Source organism: Micromys minutus, assembly GCF_963924665.1.
Source record: "Micromys minutus genome assembly, chromosome: 6".
Lineage (NCBI taxonomy): Eukaryota > Metazoa > Chordata > Mammalia > Rodentia > Muridae > Micromys > Micromys minutus.
The window spans coordinates 19,154,697-19,167,978 of NC_137975.1; positions in this window are offsets into that span (position 1 = coordinate 19,154,697).

Here is a 13,282-nt window from a genome sequence, read left to right on the forward strand (position 1 = left end):
CCTCTGTCAAAGTAGGGTAGCACATCATATTTACACTCCTACTCACTAGAGATTCAAACCAGAGAGAGATCCTGACTAGTGAAATGGGTCAGAACTAATAGCACTTGCTGCCCCGGAGCCTAGTTCAATCGCTAGAACCGTCTATGGAAAGAGAGAAAAGATTTATAAATGTTTTCCTATGACTTCCATGTGTGTACAATGAAATGCACATGGCAGACATACATGCACAACAAGAATAAATAAGATTTTGAAATAAAATAGGCCAATATACAACAAAGACACATGCACCACAATATTCATAGCAGCTCTATTTATAATAGCCAGAAGCTGGAAAGAACCCAGATGTTTTTCAGTAGGTGAATGGATACAAAAATTGTGGTACATTTACACAATGGAGTACTACTCAGCCATCAGAAACAATGACTTAAAGAAATTCTTAAGAAAATGGATGCATCTAGAGAATATCATCCTGAGCAAGATAACCCAGTCACAAAAAAACAGACATAATATTCAGTCACTGATAATTGGACACTAACCCCAGAAACCTCTGAACACCCCAGAAACAACTCACAGACTTCGTGAAGTTCAAGAAAAAAAAAAAAAGAAAACATTATGCTCAATCCTTACACACCAAGAAAACTTTGACTAATTCCAGGTTACATCCTGTTTTACATGCACTTTTTGCTCATTGTAACTAGTAAGACCTTAATGCACACTATCAAACCTTTGGGGGGGAAAAAAGCCAAGCACTGACAAAAATTTATTCATATACATTTATGCAAAAATGCTTAACATTTGTTCTTTTATCCTTTTTTTTTTAAAATAAAAGTTGTTCAAAAAAATAAATAAAATAAAATAGGGTCTCATGGAGTCAGGGTAGTCTCCAAACTCACTAGATAGGATAACCTTGAATTTCTAATCTTTCTGTAATCCAGTTTCTATGGAGTACAAGGTTTGAACCATGTGGGACCTTTGCATTGCTGGAGTTGGAACCCAGAGCCTCACTCGTATTGGCAAGCACTCTACCTACTGAGCCTCATCTCCTAGCCTGGGGCCTCTCGGTTCTTAATAATGAAGAAATGGAGACACCAACAAAGTTTTCTGAATATTCTGGGTCAGGATAAGGGGTGTGTCTTGAGGAATGTACAGAAGGTTCAGATCTTCACAGCCAACACCTCTGTAATGTGTGGTGGATGTCAGCCATACACACACTCATTTCATTCCCACAAGAAGGTCTGATGGAAATGTTATATTGCTATCATACTCATCCACACAAGGGAAACCAAGGCACAAAGAACGTGCAGCTATGTAGATCGTAAGTGGCAAATCTGGATTTGAACCCAGGAAGCCACCAACCAATATGGGAATTTAGTGAAAACTAACCCAGAATGACTGAGAGGTAATAAAATTATAATGTGAACTCAACATTGGTAAAAGATTATGTGTTTGGTCTGGGAGAAGGCTCGGTGTAATAGCACTTGCTGTGTAAGCATGAGGACTCAGTTTAGATCCCCAGCATCTGTGTAAAAATTCAGGTAATCCCAGTGCTGGTGGGTGGACATGAGAGATTTCTGGGTCTGGTTGGTCAGCCAGTATAGATTCAGAAACATTGGCTCTAGTGTTCAGTGAGATATCCTGTTTCAAACAAATTGAAAAGTCTCTCTCTCTCTCTCTCTCTCTCTCTCTCTCTCTCTCTCTCTCTCTCACACACACACACACACACACACACACACACACACACACACACACACAAAATATTTTCTATCAAGTAAGTCAGAATTGCTGTTTCTGCTCACACATCCAGTGAGTAACCAGAAGGGCCTAACTGCTTCTTCCTCCTCTTCCTCTCCTTTCTTATTCTCTTCTTCTTTCTTTTATTTCTTTCTCTTTTTTCTTCTTTTCTCTTCCTCCTCTCCTTCTTCCTTCTCCTTCCTTCTCCTCCATCTTCTTTTTTCCTAAAAGAAAAACATTCATCCAGGCATGGAATTTCCAGAAAGCAGCTTGCACACCTTATGAGAACACTCAGATAGAACATTCTCTTGGAGGATGCCAACTGAAGGCAAGTGACCACGATATTGAACATGTAGCCACCAGGCAGGAGCAAGAGTGTGGCTTCTCATCCACCAATTTTTGCCTTGTCCCATGGTGGGACTGGAAGCATTAGGGGAAGAGCTAGTTTTTGTCAATGAGGCTGAATCAAAGGATCTAAAGACAGACAAAGAAAATCCATAAACAGAACATGTGAATCAGATAATTTGGGCAGAGAAAAGCTGTAGAATGTTTGCAGAGCCAGAAGCCTGAATCTCAGCCTCATTTCTCTGCAGCAATTACACCCTTGTTGTATGCTTGCTAGTTGTTCTCTCTCCTCCCTGTTTCCTGGTTGTAAGAAAAAGAAAAGTCCTCAGGTCTTTTTATGGTACAAAGGTATAGGAGGCTTGTGGGTCCTTATGCTGACAGGTAATCACTGGAGGAACCAGGAATGTTAAACACACAGGGTTGTTCCTTCAAAGGAAGAGATGTGTACCCCACGCTCTGCCCAGAAGGCTTGGAGTGGTAGTGGTTAATAGCCTGGTGAACTTTGCACTGTCTGTGTGGCTGAGACAAGAATTATCCCCTACACTCTTATCTTGAGTTTGTTTTCCTCAGTTAATCTGAGGAACCCATCTTTAGGGAAAATCTCACTTGGACTTTACAAAGAGTTCTGATGGAGTCAGATCTTAAGGTTTGTTGTGCATATACAACTGAGTTAGTTATCAACAGGAGCCCTTTTTACAAATTGTTCTGTGATTAAATATGCCTAAATATGTCTCCTGAAGTTCAGACTAACATCAGCTACTGAGTTGTATTGAACTGTCTTCTTGCCTCTTGCCAGTCAACACTCTACTGGATGTGGTGTTTGCAGAGAGATACCACCTCCCCAGTCCCAATGAAAGCATTCATATTAGAAAACTGAAATACCTGACCTAACAGAATGTTCACATCAGACACAACCTGCCAACATTTTAGTAGCGTGATTTCCTGGCATCCATAGACAAGCTTGCTCTTCTTACTAGGAAATAATTTTGAAAGATAGGGAGGGGTATGAAGATGGTTCAGTCAATAAAATTCTTGTGGTGCAAGCATGAGGACTTGAGTTAGATCCCCCAAACTCATAGTCTGAAGGTACACACCTGTAATCCCAGCATTTGTAGGCAGAAACAAGAGGGTCTTCCTGTTGCTGACTGAATGGCATAAATGAATTATCCAGCCTCAGGCCAGTGACAGACCTGTCTCAGAAGACAGACCGGATGGTGCCTGAAAAATAAGGTTTAACTCTGACTACACACACACACACACACACACACACACACACACACACACACACACACACACACCGTGAAGGGGCTCCAAGAAGTACTTCTCCCAGCCATCTATAAAAAGAAAACATTGTGAGTTTTTTAAGGAAACTTAGCAGAGACTAGGTCTGAAAGGATACACGTAGCAGACACATCAGAAAACCCTTTTTAACGGCAACTTCATCAAAAAGACATTTTTAAATGGCACCCGGGGGAAATGGTTCTGGAGACAGTTCAGCAGTTCCACATTATCAGGAAAGCTCTCAGAGCAACTGGGATGAGAGCGATGTTGGGTTGCCACCCTTACCATCAATCTAAATTCTGTGTCCAGGTTAGTTTTATGTGCTTCCTAAAGGAGGCCTTCTGTGCCCTTCTCTCTTTTAAAGTCATTTTTTTTAAAACTTTTCACATGTTCATATTGTAGGTGCTCATATTTCCCTAATGACCCTCTCCCTCCCTCATCAGTTAGTCCTAAGACAATTTTATTTCTCCTTTCCTCTTAGGTACACATATATGACTATATGTGTTTATATGAAACTAGAAACCAAAAATGAGAGAAAACACACTGTACTTGTTTTTCTGAGATTGACTTAATTCTCTTAAAATGATTATCTCCAGTTGATATGTTTCCCTGAAAATGACCTGGCTTTGTTCTTTATGGCTGAAAAAAAATTCTACTGTGAATACATATCACATTTTCTTTATTTGGTCCTCTGTTTATGGTCACCTTGGGTGGCTTTGTATTTGCTTTTGTTCATAGTGCTGCAGTAAACACAGATGTGTTGACTTGAAGCCCTTTATTAAACACCCACGAACAATAGGGAAGGTCATATAGATCTAGTGTCAGTTTTTAAAGAACCTTTATACTGATTCCAGTAGTGGCTGGGATATTCTACATTTCCACCTACAGTCCCCTTTTCCACTTCCACCAGTAATTGTTGTCAGGCTTACAGGGCCACTCAGTCCTTGGTACACTCCCTAAGATCTTCCTCTCAATCTCTGCACCTGCTATGGAATCTCCCTCCTCTCCCTGACCCTCCTCCCTTCAGCTGATGAGGACCCCCATGGCCACACCCAGAACATCCAGGACAGTACCCACCTAAAGGTTCTTATCCCTACTCCCATCTTTACTCTCCCTTTTGCTATGTCATGTGGTATTTTTCAGGGAGTGGGCATGAGGATGTAGACATCTTTGGAGGCCACTGTTCACCACCATTCAGCTTAGTCCAGGGTCTCTCTGGCTGTATCCTTCATGTATGTAATCAAAGTAAACAAGACACACCACTAAAGAGTTCTGTTAAAGAATTCTGGAGATTTTTATATTGTTCTTTCTTTTCATTCATTCATTCATTCATTCATTCACTCACTCACATGTTTTTGAGACAGTTTTACGTATCCCAGGCTGGCCTCCAACATCACTATGTCTCATAAGATGGCCTCCAGCCCCTACCTCTTGAAAGTTGGGGTAATAGGCAAAAGTCATGCCCGTTTTATGCAATGCTGGAAATAGAACATAGGGTTTTGTGCATGCACTCTTCCAACTAAATGATATCCCCAGTTCTCAAAGACTTTACAGTAAAGATGTATGGTTGGCAACAATGCCCCCTTGGGAACATGGAAAATGCAGAATGTTTGGGAACCATTATTTATGGCTAGATTCTAAACACTGTCCTGGGGAAGCCCTGGCCGGCTTCTTGATTGATTTTCTTGAGAATAGTTTACCTGTACTTCCCTGGTATTCCCTGGTCCCTTGGTTCCTGTGTGTCCTTTTATATATTTATTTAAATAAATATATAAAATATATATATATTTAAAAGAACATGAATTTGATAGGGAGATGTAAGGTGGCACTGGAGGAGGTGGATGGGTGAAAGTGATGTAAATGCAGTATGCTTATTATATATGACATTCTCAAAAATGGTTCATAGAATTAAACAAATCTTTAGTTCTATTTAGCATCCATTGAAGCCATCTGACCTCTGTTTGATGCGTCTTCAGGTTCTTCAGGGCACACAGGTTACATACTTATGGCCACATTCCCACAGGATTGGGGATCCCAGGAAAACAAAACTGGATCGACCAGAATGTTGCTTGTCTGTCACAGGTTCTCATGGCTTTGCATGCAGGATTCCTACTAAAGGTCTGAAGGAAGACTGAGTAGAGCATCACTCCATCCCTACCACTACCCCTGCTCGAAAGTTCTTCAAGTACATGGGAACCATGCTAACATTTGTGTTTCATAAACCAGAGGGCTGAAGGCAATTTTGAACATGTACATTTCATACACAATGGGTCAGTTTCCAATCCAATTAAAGGGAGTTAATAGTTGATCCCATTATAGCAATTGCCAGTCCAGTATTTCTAACTTGTATTAGTCAGTAATAGATTTCTGCACACCCAGTTCCAGAGGACTGAGCTTTTTCTACCTTGGAAGGTCTCTGCCCATCCCATCTTTTCCCTTGTTTTTCCGCCATGGCCTCCCCACTGCTTCCCAGGCTTCATGAACCTGTCTCTTTCTTCTGGCCCCTTTCCAACAGCCTCTCTGAATGTGAAGAGATCTTTATTGTGTTTTCTGAAGATCTCTTGAACTTAGGGCCCCAAGATTTACCCCTTTACTCATAACAAAATGTATGTTCTTGAATGTATCTTGGCATTCTTTTTTCCTGAACCCTGGCATGACACTTTTGGCTCTGGGTGTTTCTCTGATGTCAACATGACCTGACCTCCTTTCTTATAACTTCTTCCAAGATAGAGGTGGAATTGTCAGGATACTTGAGTGAGCATGTCTATTGGCAAGCAGAGGCAAGACAGGTTAAAAGCAAATGTTCCTAGCTCTTATTGCTTGTCCTGTGGATGAGAGATCTATTTGTGGGTCAGAGAAGAAACTATGGGATGTTCTTTCCACTTTGTGTATTCTTTCTGTGACACCCATTTCTAGCTCTGATTTTTCTATCCTACAAGCACTTTGTATTAGTCAGAACTCTTAGCAGAGCAGAACTGATAGGATAGATAGATAGATAGATAGATAGATAGATAGATAGATAGATAGATAATATATAAATCATATATATGTTTGTCTTTGTGTATATATAGATACATATACAGTGATAGGATATCTATAATGATATGTATAGTATATAAATTATATATAATATATAATATATATTACATATTACATATTATATATTATCTATTACATATTACATATTACATACTATATACTATATATTATATTGTATGTTGTATATCATATGTCATATATTATATATTAGCTATATCTATTTACCATATATATCTGATCAATATAATATATCCTATCAGTGTATATGTGTATACATATTTAAAATTTATACATACATATATATTTGAATGTATGTGTTCTAGATGTTATACATTCAGACCAAAGTCAGTCTTTAGTCTGACTAGTCTAACGATGGCTGCCTCCTGAAAAAAGTTCAGAATCCAGTAGTTTTTCAGTTCTTAAGGCTAGATGTCCCTGTTGATATTTCTATATTAGAATTCCAAAAATAGTTAGTTCTAATATAAGCCCAAAAGGCCTCAGCAGCAGAACTGGTAAACTTGCCAGCACAAGTGAGAGGAAGCAAACCAAAAGTAAAGACTTCTGTCTTCTATGTTGTTGTTGTTTTTTAATGTCAGCTGCCAACAGTGGTTTGGACCAGCTTTCAGTTTGTTCTTCCCACCTTGAATGATCCAATAAAGAAAACTCCACCTTGGGTGTGCCCAGTTTAGTTGATTACAATTGTACTCACAGCACCACCAGAGACAGAGCCCATGGTAGTTAAGCTTTTCATTGCTGGAATAAAATCTCAGTGCCTTAAGGATGAAAGTTTATTGTGGCTCACAGGTGAAGGGTACAGCCTGTCATGGTGGAGAAGTCCAGGCAGCAGAAGAGTGGGAAGGTTGTTCATACTTCATTACACACTCAGGAAACAGAGAGGTGAGTGCTGATGTCAGCTCGTTCTGTCTTTTTCACTCTGTCCCAGTGACGTAATGTCACCCACAGTTAAGGTGTATTCTCCTTGCTCAGTTAAATCTCCCTGACAACACTGTCACAGATACATCCAAAAGAATCAGTGATGATTCTGGAAAAGATTAAGAGCCACAGAACCCACATTTATGATTACAGTATTTCATTCATATATTGACTGATCACTCTATACATTGGCATTTTCATCTTATTTCTTTTTGGACACTTCAACTCCCCCTCTCCTATCCACACATATTTATGGTTTGGTTTTGAGTGTCTCCAAAGGCTCATATAATGAAAGTTTGGTCTGTAGACAATGTTACTATGTAGGAAAGTAGTGAGAATTTTAGAGTGTGAAGCCTCCCTTAAGTAAGTAGGATTGTCTGTCTGTTTTTCTTTCCCTCTACCCACCCCCTCCCCATCCCTCCCTACTCCTGTCTGTCTCCACCATGAGATGAGCAGGCTCTGATATAACACACACGCATAGATTTCTGCTGCCATGTTGTTCTTCCTCATTATGAACGCCAAATCAACAATTCTAAGCACTATGAGCTGAAACCTATGAAATTATGAGCCAAAATAGGAGAGTCTTCCCTTTAAGTTGTTTGTTTTCAGAAACTTGGTTACCACTGAATGTTGCCACTTAAGTATTATATATTATGTAAGAAAAGATAATACTTAAATATATTTAAGAGCACATAAGACTCCCAAATATAAATGACAAAGGACAATCTCATAAAATTACTTTTTACTATAATACATAATTTATTGGAAAGAAAGTATTAATATTTGCTATTTGATATAAAGTAATATGTGACATTAATGCTTAAAATATTAAATACTATAATGTGTGATAATCCACTAATGGCTTTTTTTTATGGCAAAATAATATTCTGTGTGTCTATGCCTATGTGTCTTACAATATTTTCAGTCACTGCTGAACACCTAGGTTGACTCCATATTCTTCAGATATTGTAAATCAAAATCCAATATGCATGGAATGTGGTGGTCTGTCTGCTGTACTGACTTCACTTCCAGGAGTGGAATAGATGGATTGTAGGGTAAACCTGGTTTTGGGTTTGAGGAGACTCACCACACTGCTATCTACAGTGACCCTCTTTTTATCTTTTTATAAACGTTATTCCTATCAGGATAAATGGATATCTCATTGAGACTTTGAATTACAGTTTCATGGTGACCAGTGTAATGTCGAACATTTTCCACAAATATTTGCCCATTTATATTTCTCTTTAAACAATTTTCTATTTAGATCACTTGACCATTTTTAACTACATTATTTGGGTTTTCTGGGATGTGTGTGTGGATGTGTGTGCGTGTGTGTGTGTGTGTGTGTGTGTGTGAGAGAGAGAGAGAGAGAGAGAGAGAGAGAACTTAATTCCTGATTTATTCTGATTTTTAACATTTCAGATGAATAGTTTAAAAGCACTTTCTCCCATTCTGTAGTTCTATAGTTCATCGCACCCTCCACTGTGCAGAAACATTTTAGTTTGACATAAACCCATCAATCACTCCGGTTCCAAATTTTGTTGTGTTTTCTGTGTTTTTGAAGTCTTGCCAAAAATACCATTGCTAAAAATTAAACAACCCAAGCATTTAGCTGGCAGCTGTGATGCAAACCTTTAACGCCACTTCCAGGAGACAGAGGCAGAGGCAGGAGAATCATTCTCAGTTCAAAACCCTGTCTCAGAACATCTTGAGCTTCTCCCCAGTTTTCTTTTAGTAGTTTCATGGCATTAGGTTCTACTTCCATGTCTTTGATCCATTTATCTTAGTTTCATTTTCTTGGAGAAGTGAGAAATGCATGGTGAGAAGCAGAGTGTTCTAGCTTCCTCTCTGTGGCTGGGATAAAACACTGATCGAAAGCAGCTTAGGAGAGGAAAGAGTGTGTTTCTTCTGACACTTCTGGGTTTCAGTCCCACTATTGCCCAAAGTCAGGACAGGAACACAAGGCAAGACTTGAAGGCAAGAATCATGGTTGTTGGTCTATGAATCAACACCTTCAGGAAACTAACTCACAGCCAAACAAATACAGCAGACCAGGGAGGAATGCAACTTGATGAGTGACTGGCTAACTCATAGGTATGAAGCACTTTATGCAGCCCAGGGCGCTGCTTGGGAATGGTGCTGCCCATAGTGGACTAAAGTCTCCTGTATTGATTAGTAATCAAGATACTCTCCCACAGACATGCCCACGGAACAAATATGGCAATTCTTCAATTGAAGCTTCTCCTCTCAGGCTGTGTCAAGTTCACAATCAATTTAAACACACCACTGTGATTTGCTCACAGTGAGGAACTCTGTAACCTGAAACTGTGAGCCAGCACAACCTTTGCTTCCTTAAGTTGCTTTTATCAAGGCATTCCATCATGGCAAGAGGAAATGAACTAATTTACTTGCCTTCACTCAACACATATTCTGAGCACTGATGTTGAAAATCATGTGGCCTAGGATAAATGGATTTACATTTAGGATCTCTCGGTTTTTATACACACGCCATGCTTTTGCTGTTACTGGATTATGATGCACCTAGCATTTCCCTTTTATCTCAGCATTTCTTTGGCTATTTGTGGTCTTGTCTGTTTCCATATGGGCTTTAGGATTGTTTTTCCAATTTCTATAAGGAATAACACTGGTATGTTGGTAAGGATTAGCATTATATTTGTGACTCACTTTTGATAGCATGGATACTTTAACAATATTAATATTAATATTACATCTTCTAATCTGTGAAACATTTTTATTTCTTTGCTATCTTTTCAAATGATCTCATGTAATTTTCATTGTAGAGAACATCCGCTTCCTTGAGTAAATTTATTCCTAGGTATTTCTGGTAGCTATTGTGAATGTAGTTGTTTTATAGTTTCTTTCTCAGCAAGTTAATTATCAGTGTGTATAAATGCTACTGAGTTTTACATCCTGTTCTTCTACTAGATAAATTTATAATTTCTAATAGTCTTTTAGTTAAGTCTTTAGACTGTATAGTCAAATCTTTAAACTATAGGGAGACAGGGCTGCCGATCCCTGAATACACAAAATTGAGTATAAACTTTGACTTTCCCAGAACATAACTAGTAATAGCTTACAGTTGTCCAGAAGCCTTATCTAAGCAGAAACAGCCATTGGACACATATTTGGTGTATTGTCTGATACAGAAAAACAGGCAAGGACTATAAGGAATTATCTTTTACTGGGATTCACGGTTTACTGGAGAGAGAGACTGTTCATGCTGGAAGATCAGTGGCATGCTCGCAGACTTTTGAGTAGGCATCACAGCACATGCTCACCACAGTAGCAACAGGAGGTAGTATAAAATTATTACAGCATTACCAGAATTAATTTTATGCAGATATTATCTGGCACTGCACCTTTGTGTACTTGCACACTACTCTTCACTGTAAATGACACCAAGTATAGCACATGTTTATGTGTATGGGATTAAATACTTTTTCTTGCTAGCCTGAAAGTTCCTACGTAGACCAGGGTGGCCTTAAACTTGAGATTTACCTGCTTCTGCTTCCCAAATGCTGGGATTGCAGACATGTATCACCATGCCTACCGGCTAGTTTTGGTAAGTGTGTGCTTATAAGTTTTTGTTCTTATATACATATATGTGTACTCGTGGGTATGAAAACAACCTGTGTCAATGTCTTCCTTAGTTAATCTTTTACCTTCTTTTTTTTAAAGATAGTATTTCTCACTGAACCTGGAGCTCACTGATTTAGCTAAGCTAGCAAGCTAGCAAGTCATAGAGATCCTCCTGTCTCACATCCCTAGCACTAGGGTGATGAACACAGACCACCAGTCCTAGGTTTTGAAAAAAAAACAAAAAACAAAAAAAAAAACATGAATTCCAGAGAATCCAAATCCTCTTAGTTACCATCCACTGAGCCATCTCCCCAGTTACATTGTAGCTTTTTGTAATACATTTATATATAGTTAATGATAGTATTTTTGTACTTGGCATACTTAACTTTTATGCTTATAGGCTTTATGATTCACCTGTGAATCATTTTAAATTGTTGCAATACGGAGAAGGAAATTTTGCTTATCAGCAGATCTGTATTTTTCAAACCCATGAGTTTGATGGCTGCATATGGGGTGGATCCCCAGGTGAGGCAGCCTCTGAATGATCTTTTCTTCAATTCATGCTCCTCTATTTGTCCCTGTATTTCCTCCCCTCCCGTGATTGTTTTGTTCTCCCTTCTAAGAAGTTCTGGACTTCCTTCCTTTTGAGCTTCATAAGGGCTGTGAATTGTTTTTTGGGCATTCGGAGCCTTTTGGGGATAGTATCCACTTATCAGTGAGTGCATACTGTGTGTGTTCCTTTGTGACTGAGTTACCTCCCTCAGGATGACAGCTTCTACTTCCATCCATTTGCCTAGGAATTTCATAAGGCCATCGTTTCTAATAGCTGAGTAGTACTCCATTGTCTAAATGTACCACATTTTCTGTATCCATTCCTCTGTTGAGGGACATCTGGGTTCTTTCCAGTTTCTGGTTATTATAAAAAGGGCTGCTATGAACATGGTGGAGCATGTGCCCTTGATGGAGCATCTTTTTGGTGGATTGAGAATTTAACATATAAATATGATTTATAAATTATTGATTGTTGAGTCGCAATTTTACCGGGATGTGGAGAATATGAGCCAAGTTCTCAGCTGATAGGAAGACATCTGGGAGAGGGCGGTTTGTGGACTGCATGGTAGGGTAAGAGACCAGGCACACATCTCCACTGGAGTGACTCCAGCGGAGTGAGACCACACAGGACTCGTAACAGCAGATTTATTTTTAATATTCATCGCAGAACCTCCTTCTTAATTTTTAAGATTTACATTTAATGACATTATTTGTGTGGGGGACTGTGCACAGTTACTCATGAAATCCAAATAAGCACTTCAGATCTCCTAGAGTTGGAGTCACAGATGGTTATGTGCCACCAAATGTATGAGGTGTGGGGACTGGATTCAGGTCCTCTGGAAGAACAGCAAGCACTCTTAACTGCTCGGCCATCTCTTCAGCCCTCTCCTTTTCTGTTCATGTGTATTCATCTTCCTGTTCCTGTCTTCCTAAGCTAGGATAACAGGGGAGAAAATTCGCACTAATAACCACGTCTTGCTCCAGATCTTAGAGAAAATGATTTCCACCCTTTTGGCTCTCCATGGTGTTCTCTGTGGGTTTGTGACAGCCATTGCTATATTGGGGTTTATGCCTTCTGTGAATAATTTTTACAGAGATTTCATCATAAGGAGATGCTGTGTTTTGTCAAATTCACACGTCACATATTTTACTGTTATCACTCAGTGTAGTGTCTGACATTGGAGATAGCCAGTAAGTACTTGGTAAATGAGAAAATAAGATGGGGTGCTCTTACAGTTTGGATGTTGCCAGGCCTAATTGGAAAATCGGTGGTTCAAATAAAGTTATACTCATTCTAGAACCTTCCTTCTCCTGATCATAACTTCTACTCTATTGTAAAAGCCATCAGGGGAATTTGGTGGTATCCCTCAAGCATCATTATGGTGGTTATTCTTGTCAGTTCGGTGGGATTTCAAATCACACAGAACAAAAGCATCTGAGTATTTGTGTTAGGGGGTTTCTAGATCAGAATGCCTAGAGCAGTAAGACCTACAGTGAATGTTGTGACACCATATCACAGACTGGAGTACTAGACTGCATAGAAAAGTGAAAGTGAGCTGAGTATTGGTACCCTCTACTCTCTGCTTCCTGACCAGCAGTCACAAGGTTCTGCCACCATGCCTTGCCTGCCATGATGGACAGGATCCTTAAGCCCTGCATCAAAGTGAACTCTTCTTTAATGAAAGTAACTAATGCAGACATTTCCAATGGCCCTAAGGCAACCCAAGGCCTAGTTGCTCTTAATTGCTGCTACCAGCTGTTACTGGTCCCTGCCTCTGCCCCGAGGCCCTTTACTGATCCT